This window comes from Pinus tabuliformis, chromosome 3_2 (genome assembly GCF_031772625.1).
Source record: "Pinus tabuliformis cultivar Carrire ecotype Pingquan chromosome 3_2, CPIR1, whole genome shotgun sequence".
NCBI classification, from domain to species: Eukaryota; Viridiplantae; Streptophyta; class Pinopsida; order Pinales; family Pinaceae; genus Pinus; species Pinus tabuliformis.
In genome coordinates this window covers 1,100,360,064-1,100,383,924 of record NC_142302.1, presented here as the reverse complement: position 1 = coordinate 1,100,383,924, position 23,861 = coordinate 1,100,360,064, and the positions used below count along the sequence as shown (strand labels likewise).

At 39.8% G+C, this 23,861-nt stretch overlaps 1 pseudogene; it reads left to right on the top strand.

Annotated features, from left to right (window-relative positions):
* The first annotated feature begins 1,861 nt into the window (after positions 1–1,861).
* On the top strand, positions 1,862–23,670 carry LOC149184516 (putative rhamnogalacturonate lyase C; annotated as a pseudogene).
* Positions 23,671–23,861: the final 191 nt, after the last annotated feature.

Here is a 23,861-nt window from a genome sequence, read left to right as displayed (position 1 = left end):
GAGCAGGTTGGAAATATCACAAAGAACTAAGGGAAGAGGAGGCTGAACAACTCAAAGTTCAAGGAAGGCAGTCCACCATAGAAATGTCCATTGCAAGAAATACCAGACCAAGGCCTTCTAAGGGAGGCCCTATCCGCCCCCTCAAGTAAATTATGAAGCTCGCCTCTTGGAACTGCAGAGGACTAGGGAACACCTCTAAAGCTGAAGCAATTATGGATCTCTTGAAAATAGAACCCTCAGAAATTCTCATTCTCCAAGAGACGAAGATAGAAGGGTGAGCTTTTCTAGATATCAGCAAGTCAAAATGGAAGAAAAGTGCAGGCAAAGTAGTAAGCTCAAGGGGATCTTCCGGAGGGCTGGCAACTCTTTGGACAAAAGATTTATTTCAGCTAAAAAAATCCCATGAAACCCCTCACTGGATCTTCACAGATCTGACACACTACGCAAATAAGTTGACCATCTCTCTGTTTAATCTTTATGTCCCTATCATATACTCTGAAAAACGAGAATGCTAGAACTCTCTCTCAGTTTTTTTAGAACAGCATAATCCAAGAAATATTATCATAGTAGGTGACCTCAATGTCTTGAAAACAAAAGAGAAGAGGGGTGGCTCTAGCAGCAGAGATTCTATGCTAGCCTTTGTGGAAGAGCTCTCACAGCAATGGGACCTTTTAGATTTCAATCCTGTCCATGGTCTTTTCACTTGGTCCAATAATAGATCTGGGTTGGATCACATTTCTGCCCACCTGGATCGATTTCTGGTCCAAAGCTCCCTTATGATGAACAAAAAGATAATCAAGACCAAAATTCTTCCCAAGCTGACCTCTGACCACAAGCCGATTCAGCTTCTCCTAGAAGATGAAGAAGATCTTGGCCCTCTTCCATTCCATTTCAGCCCCTTATGGATTGAGAGAGAAGGCTTCACTGATATTGTGAAAGAAGCTTGGGCCAAAACCTTCTCAGGGTCCTCAAGTTTTGTTTGGGAGCAAAAACTTAAGGCCACAAAACATGCTCTGAAGGATTGGATAAGGAAACCAGTCCCTACTCCAACCAGCATAAGAAAAGAAGCAGTGCATACTCTGGAGACCCTACAAGCAGACATGGAAAGCAATGAGATCACAACGGACCTGTTGGAACAAGAAATAAAGGCCCAATGCTCAACTTACCGATCCTTCCGAAAAGAAGAAGAATATTGGAGAATCAAATCCAGAAGTTTGTGGCTAAAAGCAGGGGATCGGAACACCTCCTTCTTTCACGAACACCTCCTTCTTTCACAGACAATATAGAGCATGGCTGTCCAGGAATCATATCTCAGAAATAAAAACAATAGAGGGTCGTGTCAGCAAAGGCTTCACTCAAGTCAAATCTGTTGTTGATAGCCATTTCAGGAATTTATATAGTGAGGGATCCTAGGTCTACAAGGAGGAAACAACAGATTTCCTCTCTAGCATCCCACATCTCATCAAATCTAAAGATAATGCTGCACTTTCCAGCAAGGTAACAGAGGAGGATATCATCAAAGTTATCTAGTCCATGGAATCAGACAAGGCTCCGGGCCTAGACCGATTTAGAATACATTTCTATAAAGCTTGCTGGAATATCATTAAAACTGATCTCCAAAAAATGATAAAGGGGTTCATGAAAAAAGCTAAGATCGGTGGAGGAACCAACTCCACTTATCTAGCCTTAATTCCCAAAGACTCCAATCCTGAAACATTTGCAAGATTCAGACCTATAATTCTTTGTAATGCATCTTACAAAATTTTGGCCAAACTTTTAGCAAATAGGATCAAGCCTCTGCTCAAAAGGTTGATCTCCAGTCCCCAAGGTGGTTTCGTGGAAGGCAAGCATATCCTCGACAATGTCATTCAAGTTCAGGAGACAATCCACTCCAGCAAATAGCGAAAAGAGAAAGGTATGTTGATAAAATTAGATATGGCGAATGCGTTTGATAGAGTAAATCGCTCTTTCCTCATTAAAGTTCTCCTTTCATTTGGCTTCTCTCCCCACTTTGTCCAACTCATAAATTCCTGTATCGACAATCTGTGGATTTCCCCCCTTGTCAATGGCCACCCTTCAAATTTTTTTCAAGCTCGGAGAGGCATCAAGAAGGGATGTCCTCTCTCTCCCTTCCTGTATATCTTAATGGCCGACTCCCTCAGTAGAAAACTCATAGCTGAAAGAATTGTTGGCTCCCTTCCTAGTCTTAAACCCTCCACAGGTGTCGATCCTCTGAACCATGCGCTCTTTGTAGATGATTCACTACTCCTCGAAGGTGTGTCTACTAGAATTGCCAAAGCTTTCAACATTGTCCTAAAAAGCTACTGTAGAGTTCCAGGAGCTCTGGTCAACGAGAGTAAGAGTGAAATCTACAGCTCGAGCATTGATCAACAAGAGCTCATAAGCATCTCAAACCTCCTTGGGTTCAGAGGACATGCTCACTAGGATCGGATCAAATACCTTGGACTCCCCATCACAAATGGATCTAACATGAGGTTGCTTTGGAATGACATCATATACAAAATCAAAGCAAAAATAGCAGCTTGGGGTGGCTTCTAGCTAACTAAAGGAGGCAAAGTTATTTTAATCAAGTCATTATTGTCCGTGCTCCCAATTTATCAAGCTGCATTCTTATTAGCCCCTAGAAATGTTATGGATTAGATATCTAAAATTTTAAGAGATTTTTTATGGCAGGGAGGGAAAGGTAACGAAAGAAAAATGCACTTAGCTAATTGGGAACTGGTAAAAAGGCCGATCGCAGAGGGTGGCCTCCAAATTCGTGATCCCTCCCTCGTTAACCTTGCGTTGGGAGGAAAGCTCCTGTGGAAATTGGCACATGAGCCCAACCATCCGATCAGCACTACTCTGCTGTCCAAATATGCTCACAACCCGTCTTTCAGAAATCTGCATTTTGACCCCCCTGTCAACAGCTCGCAGGTCTGGATTCTCTGCTGTAAAAGCAGTATCTTCTTCAAAAAATCACTGTACAGAGTGCCGAGCAATGGCAAGCGAACCAATTTGTGGCATGACCGAATCATGGGGCGTGATCCTTTGGAGGAGAACGAGGATATATCAGACCTCAGAGACTGGTTGACCCGTGCAGGTATCAACAACTTATACGACCTCTCTGTTTGGGATCACTGAGGAGAATGGGCCGGATGGGACTTCCATGGTGTCCCTGACTGGTTTACGCCCCAAAAAAACCTGCTTATCAAGCTGTTGGAAGAATCTACTCCTGAAAACTGATACATGAAAGATAGTTGGGCTTGGGGACAGTCGGGCATATACTCCACAGCAGTAGGCTACAAAGCTCTTCAGGACTCAAAGAACAACAGTCACACTCCAGCCTTTTGGAAACTAGTCTGGGACAATCTAGCTCTTCCAAAAGTGAACTTCTTTTTCTGGACACTGGTTCATAACAAACTTCTAATAGGAGACAATCTAGAGAAAAGGAACATTGCAGGGCCTCATAGGTGTGAGCTATGCAGAAGCAACCTCGAAACTGCCCAACATTTATTCTTGGATTGCAATTTTGCTAAGGAAGTGTGGGGTCTTACTCTTTTGGATCTCCAGATCTCCTCTTTCCCTCAGAGTACTATTGCTGATTTGTTCACCTCCTGGAGTAATTTATATCCTCATAGCATCCCCATCAAATCTTTCTAGCATAAAGTTTGGACAGCTATTCCCAAATTTGTTTACTGGCAGCTTTGGTTGGCCCGTAATGATCAGATCTTTAATGTATTTCGACATTCCCCTCTATAGGTCACAGTTAAAGCTAAAGCCTTCCTCTTGGAAGCAGCCCAACAACAGTTTTTTAAAGAAGATTCATTGCTCCTACCCGAAGAAAGGAGATGCCTTCACCCCCTCGAGCCTTCTCCTCGAAAGTTCCTTCTCACTCCTCAAACAGCAAACCCGGAATGGCGTAAAACAGGCTCTAAGGATTCTTTCATAAACTGGTGGAGGTCCAAAAATCTAACCACAATCTTCTTCGATGGGGCCTCTAAAGGAAACCCTAGGATTGCTGGTGCTGGAGGGGTCATTTATTCTTCAGATGGGAGTTCGAGAGACTGCTTCTGCTGGGGTTTAAGCCAGAAAACCAACAACCAAGTAGAGATATTTGGTCTTCTCAAAGCTTGCCTCATAGCAAGAGAAAAGGGTGTCAAAGACCTCCAAGTTTTCGGAGATTCTAAGATTATAATAAAAAAATCAAACTCGGAGGATCTCTTTAGCAATGCTAGTCTCAACAAAATTCTGGGTAGATTGAAAAGAGTCCTTCAAGATTTCACCTCCTACAAGTTCTATCATATCCTTAGAAACCTGAATGGTGAAGCGGACCAGATGGCGAACAAAGGATGTTCTCTCATGAAAGGGCAGCTAATTATAAACGACGACAATTCCTTTCAAATTCCTTGAAAATGATGCAACTTAAAAGCTGAATTTGTTGGATGTTTACTTTGTAATTGGGGCTGCCTCAGCAAAGACCCCTCCTATCTTTTTCAAATAAATTAAACTTATATCTGTTACAGTTAAAAAAAAAATGAGCCTCCTAAAGACAATAATAGAATAAAAGTAAAAATAATAAAGTAAGAGTCATGATTTTCTAAAGGAAAAGAAGGAAAACTATTTTTTTTTAATTATACTTTTCACTTATCTCCTTATGGGTTTACGTGAGTTTCAATTGTGGGCACTCATTCCCCCTTTTCATACATTTCAGTAGACCCATACCAAGAAAAAATGAAAATACATACATTAAAAAAAAAAAATTTCTTGGAAAAATTTAAAATACATGAAAAAAAAATGTTTATTTCTTTCAAGGAACACGTTTTTTTCATGTATTTTCATTTTTTCTTGGTGTGGGTGTGCTCAAAAGTATGTAGATTGGGTACTTGTTGGATGCATAATATAATCTTGCATCCAAGTAGTGCCCATACTTGCAATTTGAGTAGACCTATAAGGAGATAAGTCGAAAATGCAATTAAAAAAATAGTTTTTTTCTTTTCTTTCCAAAAATATTTAACCATACGAATGACATCATCATCTTGAATCCTAATTTTTGTATTGAAGTCCATTTTATTAGTATATTTTTTAATTTTCAGACCCATTTTTTACTATAAAAATCCCCTAATGGAATCTTATCATACTTGGAAATATCTTTATTAAATAATATGATCTAAACAACAAAATGATAAAAATTAAGGAAGTTATCCTCAAACATAGCTTGGTTAACACAATGAAGGTGCACAAAAACACTTGATTTAATGCATAGAATAGAAAGAAGCACCAAGCCCAAGAGGTTAGCTCACTTGTTGTTTACAATTTTGTTGGACAATTGGCTAGTTCTCTACCAAATGGTGCCTAGTTAAAATCCCCTTGGGTGATTCATCAATGTAGGGGAACTACTAGCATTATAGTATCTTGCATCCTTTCTTACATATTCTTATTTTATCTTTTTATTTCTTTAAAAAAAAAAAGGTAATGTAGTGAAATTTTATTTGTCCTTATTGAGTTTTTGTTGTAGTGTTTTCTTCTCAAAGATGTACGAAAAAATCCACTTAAGATTGTGGATGACAAACAATCTCAACAATTGTTATTGGGAAATCTAGTGTCCGCTCGAAGTTGCTAGTCCCACTAAGACTGGTAGCTATCTTAGAAACAAACAAACTAAACTACTTTCATCTTCCTTTATGAGAAATAGATGAGAGTGGAATGAAGGACACCAACCTTAGTCTTGCGCTTGGTTCCTTGCTCGGTTCCTCTCCCTTCTGACAGATCCTTGCTGCTTCTCCATTGTCTACCCAGCTTCAAAGAGCACCTGTGGAATCAAAGTAGCATAATACTATCAAAGAACAGAGATCTAAAATCATAAACAATATAGGACCAAATGTATATTGACCACACAAATGCATATATAATCAAACATACAAGAATGTGGAGGAAAACTTGAATAGCTTTATTAATAATCAAGAATAGAAAAGAGGATTACAACCAATTGTTCTGACCGAGCGTCATCCTCCAGCATGAAAGCCCTTCTTTCACCTCATGAAAAGCTTGTATCATTCAACACTACGATATTCCAACAAGAAACCAACAGGACTTCCTTACAAGATACAAAATTCCAGCCTGTACCCTCCTGATCTCTATGACGAGGGATCCATATATAGATGTTTGCAGGGGGGTGAGTCAGCTCTCGGTTTTTGATTAGTGTCATTCCACTGATAGTTCTTGGCTCCACTTGGAGATTTCATTGATCTCTTACTCATCCTTGGGTGAATTCTGAGAGGCAAGTGCCGTATGAGAAGTTTCAAGAAGATTCCTTGATCATCCACTTAGCAAACTGTCTTCGCCACTTGTCTATTCTCGTCCATCGCACCCCATAGAAGGGATTTTCAATATGCATCGCACCTCCTGTGTGCATTAGGTGGGATGCATCGCACTTTGGCCATGGAGCAGGTGAGATGGTCCAGCTTTGACTAGTTCTCAGCAGGTTTTCATGGAGAACTTCTGGGAGATGATGTAATCAGCTGACCTTGTTCTTTTAGGGTATGAAACAACACTTTTAGGGACTTAGGAGCCCTTGGTTTATGGACATGTTTGATTGGGGTTGCAGTGCCCAAAAATGTCTATAATAGTTGCCCCCTAAAGCATGAGGTCGTTAATCTTTGATGTCAGGTGAAATGCTTTATCATGAGGATCCGAAGTTTTTTCGAGCTGGAAGGCAACCTATAATAAGATACAATACAATACATTATCTTCACAATATTTTTCATGATCTAGCTAAGGCGGGCATTCCCATGCTCAGCTTTATAAATTCATTTTCATGTACATAAGACAGACAACCATCTGTGTGGGAGACAGATGATTCTAATAGAGTCATCATCCTTTGATTTGGATGATCATCTGTGCAGCAGCAATGTACATTTTATGTCTTTATTTTCCTGAATATATCGCAGCCCGGATGGATGAAACTAGATCTGGGGTCTTCAAACTCATTCAATCTTCACTCGGAGTACAAGTCAATCCATGTGAAAGATGTTCTGGAGTCGAACATGGAAAGACATCGCCTGATTACCAGCCAATGATGTAAGCTGTTAACAGGCACGAGAGGAATCACCGATAATGATGATGACCCTAAAGGCACTACAGTACAATTCGTGTGGTGTGAATAAGGGATTTGGCGTCGAACACCACGCAAAATCTTTCAGTCGAAGGCCATTGATGTAAACCTGTCGCTGAAAGTGAGAAACTTGCCATTGAGGCATGCAAGCTTCAAAGTACTGAAAGGGTTGTTCCTAAGTCGACTTCTTGGATAATGAGCTGATGTCGACAAGAAGTGACTCGCCGTAGGAGGGCCTTAATGAATCCAACATCTACAACATGGAACAGAGTAAATGATTTTGGAGGTGAAAACGGTCTTGATGATACAGGGTTTAGGGTGGCAGTCATGAAAGAATGGAGTGTGAATGTATTGCAGTGGATGAGACACCGGTGAATTCTCTGAGCAACTTCTCTTGAACATACCAGCGACACCGACATGATGGATTGGTAGCATTAACCCCAAATCTGGATGGTGTGATGGACCAATGGTGATATGACCATTGAACGGAACAACCCAACCCGACTCGGATGCGGAGTGAAAGTGTCATGTTCAAGAGCGACTTGCTACCAATAAATTTTCTTCAAGTTTTCTTCCCAATTTTTCCCCAGTCATTGCTAACTAGTACCTCTTTATTTTTGTCAAGCTTGAGGAGGATAACATATGCTTGTTCTATAATTTTCCCTTTGGGCAAACCCGTCGCTATATTTTAACGAGCTTAGAGACAGTGAAACCCGTTCTTGTCTGTATGGACAAGTTTGTTTCTATTCGGTTTTAACAAGTTTAACGACAAATATAACTCGGTCCTTTTCAATTTTAGAGAGTCTGAAAAGGGATGTAAAGGAAACTCCAATAATCCTTTTTCAACATGTAATCCCTTAAGTCCAAAAAAGTATAAAATAATACGAAAGGGATGAATTTTCAGTAATTTTAACGAGCCAAACAAGACAAGCGCTCGATCTTTTTGTGTAATAATCCCTCAGGTCCAAAAAGATTAAAATCTAGAGGAGGGATAACACTTTCGGTTGCTTTAATGAGCTGGAGAGGCCAATTGCTCGGCAATCTTTTCATATTTTATGAGTCAGGTGAAAAGATCTTAAAGGAGACTCATTTTTGAGGAACGAGTGATAATTTCAGGTAAGGTTTGGAATTTTCCAATCACGGCAATGTCACAAGGATGGCTAACAGGATCACTCTTCGCAGCTGTTCCTCAAAAGGGGTAAACAATCAAATGGAGGTGAATGATCGGCTAAAATAGAGTGGAGGTGATGAAGAGAACACAACCAAGGCTCAAAAGCTGATGATAATGCATTCACAATGGTTATTTTCCGAGAATTGGTTCATTTTTTAATGAGCTTAAACTCTGGGGGGGACGTTTGCTCATTGCTTATGTTTAATTTTTAATGAGCTTGAACTCCACATAAAAACTACTCGTGGCGGGTTTATTTTTTAATGAGCTTGAACCCTGCAGTAACACTGCTCGCGGTGGGTTTATTTTTTAACGAGCTTGAACCCTGCGGTGACACTGCTCGTGGCGGGTTTTATTTTTTAACGAGCTTGAACCCTGCGGTAACACTGCTCGTGGTGGGTTTATTTTTTAACGAGCTTGAACCCTGTGGTAACACTGCTCGTGGTGGGTTTATTTTTTAACGAGCTTGAACCCTGTGGTAACACTGCTTGTGATAAGTTTGCATGCCCCCAGCATAATAACGCAAATCGAGGTGCATGCCCCCCAAGCTTCATTGCATTCAACATGGTGGTTGGAATGAAGGTTTACCTTTGAGATCTTTGAAAGGCTCGACTTTGATTTTACGAGATCGTAATCAAAGACTCGATTTGGAAAGAGAGTTGTTTCATTTTTTAATGAGGTTGCATAGTAAAAGAACTATCCTCATGACTCCTTGTTTCATTTTTAACGAGGTCGACATGAGATAAGAACCATCCTCCAAATTCACCATATTTACAGTATTTGATAGAAAATAAAAAACTGAAGGATGATTAAGGTCACTAGAACTATCTTCCTTACAATCCGGAAGATGGGAACGATGGTGATAATCTTCCCATGGTGCCCCATCAATCATCATTGACTGAACAATTCCTTCGTCTGTAGAATGTACTTGTGACCAAGAATCTGAAGGGGTGTCATATTCCTCAGACCTATCTATCTAAACGCTTGGTGAGTGTTGATTTGGGTTTGCCCCCAAGGCCAAGAAAAGTGATTGCTACAATATTTCTAAAATGGCCATGATCCATGCTGACAAAATGTTCAGGAATCTTCTGAATCTTTTAGATATAGAAGATATCATATTGCAGGTTCCTACCGTGGCCACTTCCACCAGATTGTTTGGAGGTGGTAGGGTAAAAGTACCCATCAATGTAGGGTCTTTTAGTAGGCCTACTCCGATATTTTGAAGCAAATGAGAGCTTTCATGGATCATTGGAATGCTTCGTGTAACTTGTGAACTATTGGGGAGGAAGGTTTGTTGGTCAACGATTGTAATTCCTCCTTGGAATGGAAATGCAATCTTTCTGAAATATGTTGACACAACAGTGGCCATGGCATAAATCCATGGCCTTCCCAGTAGGATGTTGTAATCGAGGTTTCCATCGATAACTTCAACATCAATTTCTATTGTTTTGCCCCCCAGTTCAACTTGCAAGTTACTTAAAATCTCGTATGGGGTGTATGTTCATCCATCAAATGCTTTTAATGTTGTCGAAGATCACGACAAGGGTGGAGATCCTAAAGTTTTCCAGCAACTCATCAACATAATACATGTAGATGCCCCCCCATCAATAATTGTTTGATGAACAGTTTTGTTGAGGGCTTTCACTTGAATAAGGAAACCTAGTTGAGCCGGTAACTGAGGGTCATATCCTTTGTGATTAAAGGACACAAGATTGGAATCCGTTGGGTCAATCCCACCTATTGCTGATAATAAAGCCTGCTTTGCGAGAGGCAATTTTGTAGTACCTCAAGTGTCGACATAGCGGATGGCGATTGGGCCAGATCCTCCACTATATTATAGTGTTGTGCTGCTCTGGTACGGGGATTAAATGTTGATTTGTGTACTACTCCCTTTAGCGGCTTTATCGTTAGTTCAGGAATGATGGGTGGCACAACTTCGGTCGAAGTTGTTGTCAAACTACTAGGTTGATCATTGGCCTTATTGTTCAACAGCTGTGGATTCCCGTAATCTTTATTCCTTGTCAATATCAAAGCATCGTTTTGCTGCTTTGAAACCGACAACATTAGCACTTGGGACGGGGAAGCATTGTCACTAGCAACCAAATTTGTTACTGGATTTGGAAATGGATCAGTCAATACTGTCAAGGTTTTTGAATTCTTGAAGAATTTTCTAAGCTCAGCTTTATACTGACACTCTCTTGTCCAATGATCCTCATCACATATTACGCATGGACTTTTTGGTTTCCTATCTCCAGAAGGGTTTGCAGAAGATTTTTCAGGGGACGACTCCTCCTATTTTTTCTTCTTCCCTTTCTTTTTCTTCTTGCCTCCAGGTTGCTTGGTTTCTTTGCCTTTGTTAGTCAATACAGCATTTACTTCTGAGGCGAGAAGTTCTTCATTTGCATTTTGACCTGAAATTGTACGAGCCTTTTTCGACTTAGCCTTTATGGTTTTCGTGTTGGTCGTTCCTATCACGCCGTCCTCGGCATGAGAGTCTTTGTTTGATTTAGGAGATGGAGGAACGGAAAATTCTGGTCTAGGAGCATCAAGGATTTTATCGTAGAGCGTACCAGACTGAGTATAAATCAAGTCTAGATATTGCGCACGAGAAATTACTTTCTCTTCAGTGACGACTCCTCCCTTTGCCACATCTTCCGTAATAGAAGGTAACAATGACTTAATAAACCATTCAGCCAATAGCTGATCAGGAACATATGTTTTTACCATTCTACGACAACGTCGCCACTCATGAATATGATTGGATATGTGAGTGGCCATCGTTTGCTTGAAATTGGTAAGAAGTTCTGTTCTCGTTTCGTACCTTATGGGTAACTGAAAATGGGTTAAAAAGGTTGTGGCTAGGGTGCTGAAGTTATCAAACGAAGATCTAAGCAATTCGATATACCATTTTGCCGCCGGACCAGTTAACGTTCACTGAAAGAGGCGAAGCCTGATCGAATCATCATTTAGAGTGTTAGATGAACACCACAAGTGAAAGGTGATCACATGATTCGACGGGTCTTCACCCAGATTTCCATTAAATTTAGGAATATCTGACAGAAGTTTGTGAGGAATCATTGGCCACCAAGGGGCGTAGGCGATTGGATCATTTGTTAGCCAATTTAGATCTGGTAACTCTAAAGTCGCCACGAAGGGAAACTGTTGATTCAGGTTCGATGAAGCATACCCAGGATAAGATGGGATTGCCTGAGCAGTGCGTCTTTGCATACCAGCATAGTGCATTTGATGCTGATAACTTTGATAAGGTTGATGGGCATAACCATTATGAAATGGTTGATGTTGACCATTTTGAATATACAGTTGCCCATTACTTGCAAAGACTTGGTGCTCAGATCCCTGGTAAACTTGTTGGAATTGTGGTTGTTGATATTGCACCAGCCATGGTTGTGATACCATGTGCTGTTGTCCGATACTAGCTGCTTGACCAAGATGAGGGGTAATGTACCCGTTTGAGCCTGGGTTATTCCAGTTAAAGAGTCATTAACCGATGATTGTGGTGGTGTCGTAGGGACAAGGGGCTGTTGGATTGCAACCTGAGAGACTTGAGGTTGGCATACAATAGGTAATGCTTGTACTTGCGACACTGTCACAATAGCCGATGTAGTGGGGATATTTGACACAGGCAAACTTTGTTGCATTGAGTATACAACTCCTGGTTGTTGAGGCAGTATTGGCATCCAACCACTAGATGTAATTCCAGCATAACCTGAATTCTGTTGGGAACTCACGTATGTTTGACCTCCTGGAGGAGACAATGAAAGGGCATATTGACCCCCATATGGCGGTAATCTGGTGCTTAAGGGAATTATTTGCCTTTGAGGACCGGACTGCCCAAATTGACATTTCAAAGGATCAATTTGCTGAGACTCAACATAAGAGATTCCAGATATTATTCCGGACGAACAAACAGGAACAGACCATATCGTCGAAACAGCCCCTGGATAGATCCCATCCAGTGATTGTGAGCTAGTTGCGACAGAAGGTATGCCGGCGAACATTGTCGAAGTAGCGGCAGGAAGTTCTGCCGCTGTTGTGTCAGATGACACAGTCTTAGATGTCGATGATTGTTCAGAAATATCTAGTCTATCCAAAAGGTTTCCTAGCGATTCTACAAGATTTCAATAACGGTGGACTAATTTCTGATGAAGAAGGATATAGAGTGATCGTGACTCCAAATTGCGATGGAGTACTAGATGGTGGATCCTCTACAATCTCTTCTATAGCAATCAAACCGGGTGGAAGAGGTAGACTATCAGGTCCGTAAAATATTTCCGGTGCCGAAGAAGGTATAGATTCTGCAGCGCCTGATGTTTGGGGAACAACACCTTCTGAATCAGCTATGGATGTAGCTGGTTCAGGTATAGAAGTGTTTACCTTCACACTAGGATCAGTTTTGTTGTCCTCTTGTGGCTTCGAAACTTCTTCTGTAAAGGCAGGGGTACCAGAAATGTTTGGAGTAACCGGAGTCTCTGAGGGTGTCAGAACACTTATTCCAACCCGACCAGGGGACTTTGAGCCAGTTAAACGAGTTCGCTTTGTCCGGAATAGATTTTATTTTTGGGACAAAGACGGTTGACTCATAAGCCTCCGCGAACAATGGGGTTTCAATTGACTTTCTTCCACGATTGCGGATTACTCGATAAACTAAAAATAAAGGGGAAAATGTTTCCAAATTAAATGAATTTTAGACGCTTTGACACAACTTGTTTTTTCAATTTTTAAGAGTCGAGAAAAAACAAAAGATGACTCTAGTCGCCTTCAATTTTTAATGAGCCTGAAGTGACAAGTGCTCAGATGGACCTATTCCTTTAAGGAGTCTGAAAAGGAATGAAAGAGACTGCTCTGGAAATCTAGACAGAGGGATTACCAGACCAATCGCAAAATTACAGAATACTTTTTACGGTACGGCAGTCAATCTTCCCAAATGCTGTGTTCAATGCATTGCGATCGATAGGGTGGCAGACACGGCTTCCTATGGATAAAGGATATAGCCTATTTTAGTCTCCCAATATATACTTGACGGTACGTGGGAGCACAAGTCCATACTGGCACTTGTCGTCTCAAAGAGGAGGAATCACCCAACCAATAGTGAAAGCGACAGTTACCAGGTTTTACGACGCTGGAATACGTCTCTAGCCTAGACTTCTAGATGTTGTGCGTTAGGTTCCAAAGCATTTTTAGGTTCATTAAATTTATTTTACAGTTGATCTTTCTTAAGAAATTTGCCTTTCAGGTTCACCGCGTGACGTAGATGTACAATTCCTAAAATGCAATCTAAGATGATAAACAATCATTTAATCTTCTTTTTGCAATGAAAATCCTAGCTACTAAAGCAAGAGAGATGGTATTCTTTCAACATAGAGCAGAGAGCACACACTAGATGCACTGTCCTAAATCAAACCAACAAGCAGTCTAAATGCAAATGCACATGCATGTATTTGTTTTCAGCTTTCTTAATGTGTGAATGACAAGAAGAAGGCTAAGTAAAAATCTGAATTATCTTTTCTAAGCGACAGTACTAACAGATTTCTCTTCAAAAACGAAAGGAAGATAATGACGACACTTTACTATTTCGAATTGAAAACTGCTTTCGACACTTGAAAAACTACTAATTCAAATCAAATACAAGAGTAACTGTATAATCGATCATCAAGAACCATAGAATTCCTTTCTTTGACTAAAAACGACACTTGCAACACTTTCAAATCAAAAGACGACAGTTCGACTATGCTACTACTTTGCAAAAGAGAACTGAAAATGGCGGAAAGTACATAAAACATTCACAATTCTTTGCACAATGGAGGCGGAATGATGGAAAGGAAGGGGGTTTCTACAATGGTATACTGATCACAGACAACAAAACTCCATAATAGAGCTAAAAAGAGTGAAGAAAAACCAAGACCTGGAGGTAAAATTAGCCTTTTCTGATCATCGCACTTGTTACACAGGGAAATAGGGATGCATCCCACCTACTGCACACGGGAAGTGTGATGCATCCAGATTTCCTTGAAGAGATGGTGCGATGGTACCAGGACGAGACTTTACTTGGCTCTTGGTCACAGTTTGTAGCTCAGTTCAGGGATTTAGGCCGAGCAAATGATGTACAATAAATAGAAATCACAGGGGCTGATCTAATGAGGTTACTAGAGCCACCACTAGGGCAATTAGAAGGTTTGCAAATCAATTGTTCAGTTCATAAACAAAACTCGGAGATAGACTGAAGCAGCATTGATCTACTTTGCACTTGCATAGAAAATGCAGTTCGAAGGCTAGCTGGCATGACTTCAGGCTCCGTCTGTAGGTTTATAAACAAACAAATATAGACAAACAAACAATCTATTTGCTCCCCAATGGAGTCGCCATTTTGTTATCGGGAAATCTAGTGTCCACTCGGAGCTGCTAGTCCCACTAAGACTGGTAGCTATCTTAGAAACAAACAAACTAAAACTACTTTTGTTTTCCTTTATGAGAAATAGATGATAGTGGAATGAAGGACACCAACCTCAGTCTTATGCTTGGTTTCTTGCTCGGTTCCTCTCCCTTTTGATAGATCCTTGCCGCTTCTCCTTCGTCTACCCAGCTTCAAAGAGCACCTGTGGAATCAAAGCAGCATAATACTATCAAAGAACAGAGATCTAAAATCATAAACAATATAGGACCAGATGTATATTGACCACCCAAATGCATATATCATCAAACATACAAGAATGTGGAGGAAAACTTGAATAGCTTTATTAATAATCAAGAATAGCAAAGAGGATTACAACCAATTGTTCTGACCCAACGTCATCCTCCAGCATGAAAGCCCTTCTTTCACCTCATGAAAAGCTTAGATCACCCAACACTATGATATTCCAACAAGAAACCAACAACACTTCCTTACAAGATACAAAATTCCAGCCTCTACCCTCTGGATCATTGTGATGAGGGATCCATATATAGATGTTTGCAGGGGGGTGAGTCAGCTCTCGGTTTTTTATTAGTGTCATTCCACTGATAGTTCTTGGCTCCACTTGGATATTTCACTGATCTCTTACTCATCCTTGGGCAAATTCTGAGAGGCAAGTGTCGTATGAGAAGTTTCTAGAAGATTCCTTGATCATCCACTTAGCAAACTGTCTCCGCCACTTGTCTATTCTCGTCCATCGCACCCCATAGAAGGGATTTTCAGTATGCATCGCACCTCCCATGTGCATTAGGTGGGATGCATCGTACTTTGACCATGGAACAGGTGAGATGGTCCAGTTTTGACCAGTTCTGAGCAGTTTTTCATGGAGAACTTCTGGGAGATGATGTAATCAGCTGACCTTTTTCTTTTAGGGTATGGAACAACACTTTTAGGGACTTAGGAGCCCTTGGTTTATGGGCATGTTTGATTGGGGTTGCAGTGCCCAAAAATGTCTATAACAACAATATAAATTGTTACTAAACATTGTAGATCTACAACAACTGATAGAAACAAAACCTACCAAAGTCCTGATCTATGTCAGAATCATAGTTAAACAACAAAAAGAAAGAGTAATAACTCCAATCATTCAATGGAAACCAGATATACAAAGAATATTTTTATTATAACACTTGTGAAGGGAACAAATAAATGTTACCAGTTTACCTCTATGGGATGGGTTCTTGGCTATCCTCAAACATCTTCAGCTTGTGTAGGGTCTCTCTCCTCTATAATGTATAAACCTAGCAAAAATGTGGTGTGCGGCAAAGAAAATAATCAGAGTTACAACAATGAGTGCAACAATGAAAATAATCAAAATTGAATAATGAAGAAAAAAACCTTCTATTTATAACAAAATATTGAGTTATCCTTGAATAATGAGCAATAATAAAATATTATTGATCCCATTCTTGGAATTACCACTTGGAATATTTTATTATATTTGGCTAGAAGGGAAAATGTATTTAAACTTTTATTTAGAAATAATAAATAAATAAATGATTTATTTATCATCTCAAGGAATTAGTTAAGGAATAATAAACAAATAAGTATTTATTTAATTATTCCTAAGGGATTTAGTCAAATTTGACAATGAATAATAATTGATTAGTGATTAATTAATTATTCTTAGAGAAAAATAATATAATCAATGATTTATCTGTTTATTTTTCATGATTGGGTCAAATATTACATGGAATAACAATTGAACAACTGTTTAATTAATTATTCCTAAAAGAAAATCAAATAAATAATGATTTATTTAATTATTCTTCATGGGTTTAACTATAAATTACTTAACAAATATGGTTTATTAAGAAATTTCTCATAGTGAAGGCAATTTTACTATGGTAAAATTGGCTTTACATGGTGTACTTTGATTCATCTAGTAAATTAGGCTAGATGATCAATTTTTTGGTGATAAGAAATTGCCCCCCAATGTTTGAGTGTGAGGAGAAAAACGTATGACCGAAGTACATTGTAAAGATACAATCCCTAGACAACACAAGGGAGTCAAAGAGAGAGAGAGAGAGAGAGAGAGAGAGAGAGAGAGAGAGACCAATGAAGTTGAATTGAAAGAGGATAGGGATAGAGGGGGCGAGACTAATGCAAGTCTCCTTTTATGTTGTGGTACCAGACCTCAATGAGGTAGGGGAGGCATACCCATACCTTCTGTTATCACTGAAAATGCTGTTGTCAAAATTTTTTAGTCTAGCTTAAAGTCAGGGTATTTTCGCAGCGCCAGAATTCTTTTTAGCAGTTTCGCAGCGCTACCTGTTTGAGTGGTTTCGTAGCGTGCTACGAAACTGGGGATTTGTTTGAGTTTTCAGTGAAGGTCCAAATCCTAGCATGCTTATTGTACAGAGTTCTACTTCCCTCTAGGAATGTTGATGAGAGCAGTGGCAGTATGTTCAAGGAGACACCTTATGATGATGCAGCTATTGTAGGATTGCCATCAAATACATTAAGGGAGTTATCTCTGAATTCTGGCTCATGGGTGATTGTGAAAGATGTACATACTAATGTGGGAGACTTGCAGGAGATTTTGTGTTGAATCCTCTAGACAAAGAATCTATTAAATTTTATAAGTCATAGAGTGTTTGACATTTGGGATTGTCTTTTCACAATCTGTAACTTCTTTCACAAAGCAGGGCGCCACAATGGATTGAAAGATTTGAAAAATATTTATGATAAAGTTCATGTTCACACCTTGTTCATGCTGCGGAGTACTTGGTAATTGTTTTGACAGACCTTGGGACCAGTTTCAAACTTGTAGAAATTGTCCATGAAGGAATTCAGAAATACTCTGAAGCTCTAAAAGCAGATAGCTGCTATGTTGTTGCTTAGTATAATTTGGGGTGGTTTATTAAGAAATGAGCATATCGAGCCTAAATCTGGCTGAGGCATTGACAATGGATGGAAGAAAGAAGCCTTTGATATTGGCTAGCACCAATGGAGTTATTAATTCCGCCTTGCTTTCTGGAGAACATGATGGCACCATGGATGGATCTAAGAAATACAGGGGTTTTTAAAATGACTGATATAAATGAAAATGTCTTGAGTATTATCGAGCACGTTGGTTCATTATTAATGCATATATTGAAGACATGAAAGTGCTCTTTTCAAATGCGGTGATTAATGCCAAGTGTCGAGTAGTTTTATATGCTACAAGGCCGCCATTATTAGTGGTACAAGAGCTGGTTTTAGGTTAACTGGTGTCGTTAAAAGGGTGAGTGCACATTAAATAGAAATAAAAGAAGGATGGCGCAAATGGCAGAGTTCGAAATAGATGAATTTCCTTTGTCAAGGTGGATGGTATTATTTAGATATTGTCTTCTACAAACGTGGTAACGTGCCGGTTACATGCTCCAGCTGGCGACCAAGAAACTTCTCAAGCTGTAAGCAAGGCTTCATCAGAATTTGAGCTCAAAGTTTACATGCTAGGTGATGCCATGTCCTTTTTGAAGAACATTTCCTTGGATAATATCGCTGAAGATGTTGGTGATTTCCAGCCACAGAAGTTTTGGAGTTTAAAGAATTACCAAAGCACAAGTTAAATTCAGAGGGAGATTGTAAATATTCCAAGAACCATGGCTCTCAGAAGACTTGCGCTACATTAGATTACATTTATCACACTTTTGATAAGTATGCTATTAGTTCTGCACTCTGTAGCGGAAGTGTTAGGGGGGCGATGTGTATTTTGTGGATCAGGGTGCTCACATTGCATTAGATAATGGAATTGTGCGAGTCACCATATCAAAACCAGCGGGGATAATTACAGGCATAGGTTATGGAGGGCTTGACAATTTGCTCGAAATTCTCAACAAAGAAACGAACAGAGGATACTGGGATCTCAATTGGAACGAGCCAGGAGGGAAGGATACGTTTGATGTGCCAAGTGCGATATTTTTTAAAGTGGTCGAGGCTAACAAGGATAAGGTTGAAGTCTCTTTCCTCAGGCCATACAATCCTTCAAGCAGTTGGAAGATGGTGCCATTAAATATAGACAAAAGGTTTGTTTTGCTTCGAGGGAGCAGTGGGTTTTACACCTATGCGATATATGAGCGTCCAACGGGGTGGCCAGATTTCAATCTCAATCAAACTCGTGTTACATTCAAATTGAGGAAAGACAGATTTCACTACATGGCAATTGCTGATAACAAGCAAAGATTGATGCCATCCCCGGATGATCGGATGCCAAACAGATGCAACATACTTATATATCCTGAAGCAGTTTTTCTCTCAAATCCTGGGAACCCTAGCCTTCAAGGCGAGGTAGATGATAAGTACCAGTACTCATGTGACAATAGGGAGAACAGAGTCCATGGATGGATCAGCTTTGATCCCATGGTTGGGTTCTGGGTCATCACTCCTAGCGATGAATTTCGTAATGGAGGTCCAATAAAACAAAACTTGACATCCCATGTTGGGCCAACATCGCTTGCAATGTTTCATAGTGCTCATTATGCGGGTGAAGAGCTATGTCCTAAGTTTCGTTCTGGAGAAGTGTGGCAAAAGGTTTTTGGCCCAGTCTTCATTTATCTTAATTCTTCATCAAGAGAGGCTCACCCATTCTCCTTGTGGCAAGATGCAAAGTTACAGATGATAAAGGAGGTACAAAGTTGGCCTTATGGGTGGCCTGAATCTCCATTATTTAGAAAGAGACCAGAACGAGGATATATTACTGGAGAACTGTTAGTACATGATAAATATGTTGTTGAGGATGTTCACCCTACTCATTTTGCTTTTCTGGAATTGTCCACACCTGGGGAAAAGGGCTCTTGGCAAAAAGAGAGTAAGAGCTACCAATTTTGGAGTCAAGCTGATGAGAATGGGCTTTTCTCTATAGAAAATGTTTGCCCTGGTACCTACAATCTCTATGGTTGGGTGCCGGGTGTTCTTGGTGACTATATGAAAGAAGGCTTGATTAACATATATTCAGGTTGTAGGATAGATGTTTGGATTTTGATCTATGAGCCCCCAAGAGATGGCCCTACTATATGGGAGATAGGTTTACCAGATCGCACTGCTGCAGAATTTTTCATTCCAGATCCCAAGCCTTGCCACATCAACAAACTATTTCTCAATCATCCTGAAAGGTTCCGGCAATATGGCCTTTGGGAAAGATATTCTGAAATCTTCAAAGACAACGATTTGATATATACAGTTGGGACTAGTGACTGAAGAAGGGATTGGTGCTTTGCACACACATGCAGGATTGAAAATGATGGAAGCTTTCGTCCCGCAACATGGCAAATAAAATTCCAGCTAAGAGGTGTGGAACAAAACAGTCTTTATAAGCTTCGATTAGCAATTGCATCATCAACCAATGCAGCCATTCAGGTTCGATTCAATGATGCAAATATATATAAACCACATTTTGATACCATGCAATTTGGGAAAGATAATGCCATTGCTCGTCATGGCAACCATGGTTTGTACCATCTGTTTAACATTGATGTTTCTGGAAACTGGATCTGTCAACTTATTTGTCTTGTACCCATCCAAATAGCCCGGGCTGAAAACAATGGATTACATCCTCTACTTGATGGGTTTCAGATACCTCCCCATCACACTTATGCAGATAGCATATCTCTAGCAAACTTGCTCTGTTTTGGCTTATATGACGCTGTGTTGAGTCAGTGGGATGGTAAAATCATGGTGGTCTCATCAATTGCAGTTGGTTCATCTATTGGAGGTTCATGTTATAGGGAATGTGATTCTGAATCTCAGCATAGCAAAGGTGAAACTGAAGATTGGCAACATCAGCTATTCAATTTTGTGAGAAGTTTAAAGGAACACTGTGGTTTATTTAAATCACACAGCAGTTTCGTAGCGCGCTACGAAACTGCTGTAGATGATGATTTTAAAGTGCAGAGCAGCTAGTGTGATACTGTGAGCGGGAGTTGAGGAAGAGAAGCACCTGTCTATTAATATCACTTACAGCACATCTGAAACATGGCAGCATTCCATGTCTGGGGTTATTAAAAGATTTGGGAACAGGCTGCTATACTTTAGGAGAATGTGGGAAACAAAGACCGTGAAAACAGAGCATTCTTCTTGATCAATTAATAAGCATACACGTAACTAGAATCCAAAGCTAGTTCGTTCTATGTACTCTCCTTCAAAGATACTTCAACCTAAACAGCTAAAGGACATGTGTCAAGAGCCAGAAAAGCATCATGCGACAAGGAGCAAAGATTTAGGATTTTGATTAAATGAAAACCATTTGTGATTTCAGTTTAGACATGTTGTAATTAATAAATTAGTTATGCACTAGATAGGGATAGTGAATAGCCACCTTCGAGGCTCCCCTCATGCTGGAGGAGGAAGCTCGAGGTGGAGAAGTTTGTTTGCCTATAAAGGGATCAGATTAGAATGTAGAAAGGGTTGGACATTTTATAGAAAAACAGAGTTGTTTTGGGCCATTGTAAGACCTTTTTGACAGTAATAGTAAAACAGTGTTGTTCTTTACTCAAGATTCTCGATGGATTGTTATGTTCAAATATAATGATGGTGTTTTATACTTTATGTTCTTTTATAGTCTTGTTGTAACACAATCACTCAAAATTCATAATCCTATGCTCTGACTTCCTGTGTGTTTGGCAAGCTATGTTTTGGTGAAGTATGTTTGACATATAATGCAAAGAGCCTTGACTTCCATGAGATCACTATGTTTTCCTTGTTTACTTAATATATGAGACTCCATAGCCCAATGAGAACCAGTTTGATATGTTTCCAACCAGCTTTGCTTTCATGAATGAATAAAGAGTTAGCCATCTATTGTAGTGAAGGATTTTATCAAGAGTTTGTGAGAGAGCCCTCTCTGATCAAAGAGGCTAATCTTTGGTCTAAAGTTAGGTTGAAATAGTTACATGAAATCTTGCTTGGCTGCAGCCCTCAGTAGTGATTTTGTGATAACATTTTGGTGCGTCTGCCGGGAGCTTAAGATTGAATTTCTGAAGGTAGCAAGAGTTCAAATGATTTTCAAGGCTGCAAAACTACCTTGGCGACTCCATTGTTGAAGAATTCAAAGTTATATATTCATGGTGATTCCACTGGAGTTATGAAAGACCCAGAAGCTGCTCATCTTTGTTCAAGGTATGCATGCATTGATTTCTCAGGAATTCATGGTTTCCCAAATCATTTTCCCAAGGATGCATACTTTCTAAGGAATGGTCCAAAATTCAACGGTGAAGATTTAAGTTTAACCTTGAATCATATATCAGATTTTTGTGAATTTACACAGCTTCTTAGAGTTAAACATGAGGATGTTTGCATTATGTTATTCTATGATTCACTTCAAGGGAAATGCAAACAGTGGGTTGAATGCTTGCCTGCGGAATCCATTAAGTCATTTCAAGACCTTTGGCTCATGTTTTTGGAGGAATGGACAGATAGGACAGAGGTGGTGACAGAATCTCCCTCAGTTGAAGGTTTTAAACAATGGAATAGTGATCATAGTACAGAAGAAACAAATGAATCTTTTTCTTTGTCCTTATCTTCATATCTGAAATCCTTTGACTGCAAGTCAGAGGATAAGATGAAATTTTTTGATGAAATTGCCAAAGATATTGAGAAAGAAATTGAAGGTTTAGAAGGAAAAATTCAGGCATACAGTTTTCCTGATCATGATTATTATTCTCATAAATTTTTTATGGCTGAACGCATGGAGACTATGCTGGTTCCTCTCTCTTTCACGATTGAGGAACTGAATACTGTGGTTGAAGATCAGTTTGCACAGCTGGAAAGTTTCAAGGAAGGACAAGCTGATCATGTGTTTTGGGACCCTATAGCTGATTACATGGAAGAGTTTTACTCTCCAGTGTTTCAGTTTTCATATGAAGATCAGAGACTATTTCAGTGGCAATGGTCTTTACACTATCACATTGGATCTGAAATCCGATACAGTCAGATAAGATTTCAGTGGCAGCGGTCATCACACTATCACATTGACCCTGAACTCCAGGACAGTCAAAGAAATCAAATATCAGATGAGGCTAATGATTGGCTGCATTGGAAGTTTCATATTGATTGAGCTGAAGAAGTTGAAATGGTTAGGGTAGGTAGGTAGGTAAATTGCAAATAAGCTCAAGGTTGACTGAGCATTTATTTTTCAGTAGATGTAGCTTTCTTTCTCCTACAGTCATGCTGGTCAAGCAAATTTCTGTCTGTCACAAATGGACGAGGCACTGGAGCTGCATGTTCTTAGCGCACCACAAGGGCACACTATCCCAAGTGGAGCCACTGTTATCACTGAAAATGCTGTTGTCAAAATTTTTTAGTCTAGCTTAAAGTCAGGGTATTTTCGCAGCGCCAGAATTCTTTTTAGCAGTTTCGCAGCGCTACCTGTTTGAGTGGTTTCGTAGCGTGCTACGAAACTGGGGATTTGTTTGAGTTTTCAGTGAAGGTCCAAATCCTAGCATGCTTATTGTACAGAGTTCTACTTCCCTCCAGGAATGTTGATGAGAGCAGTGGCAGTATGTTCAAGGAGACACCTTATGATGATGCAGCTATTGTAGGATTGCCATCAAATACATTAAGGGAGTTATCTCTGAATTCTGGCTCATGGGTGATTGTGAAAGATGTACATACTAATGTGGGAGACTTGCAGGAGATTTTGTGTTGAATCCTCTAGACAAAGAATCTATTAAATTTTATAAGTCATAGAGTGTTTGACATTTGGGATTGTCTTTTCACAATCTGTAACTTCTTTCACAAAGCAGGGCGCCACAATGGATTGAAAGATTTGAAAAATATTTATGATAAAGTTCATGTTCACACCTTGTTCATGCTGCGGAGTACTTGGTAATTGTTTTGACAGACCTTGGGACCAGTTTCAAACTTGTAGAAATTGTCCATGAAGGAATTCAGAAATACTCTGAAGCTCTAAAAGCAGATAGCTGCTATGTTGTTGCTTAGTATAATTTGGGGTGGTTTATTAAGAAATGAGCATATCGAGCCTAAATCTGGCTGAGGCATTGACAATGGATGGAAGAAAGAAGCCTTTGATATTGGCTAGCACCAATGGAGTTATTAATTCCGCCTTGCTTTCTGGAGAACATGATGGCACCATGGATGGATCTAAGAAATACAGGGGTTTTTAAAATGAC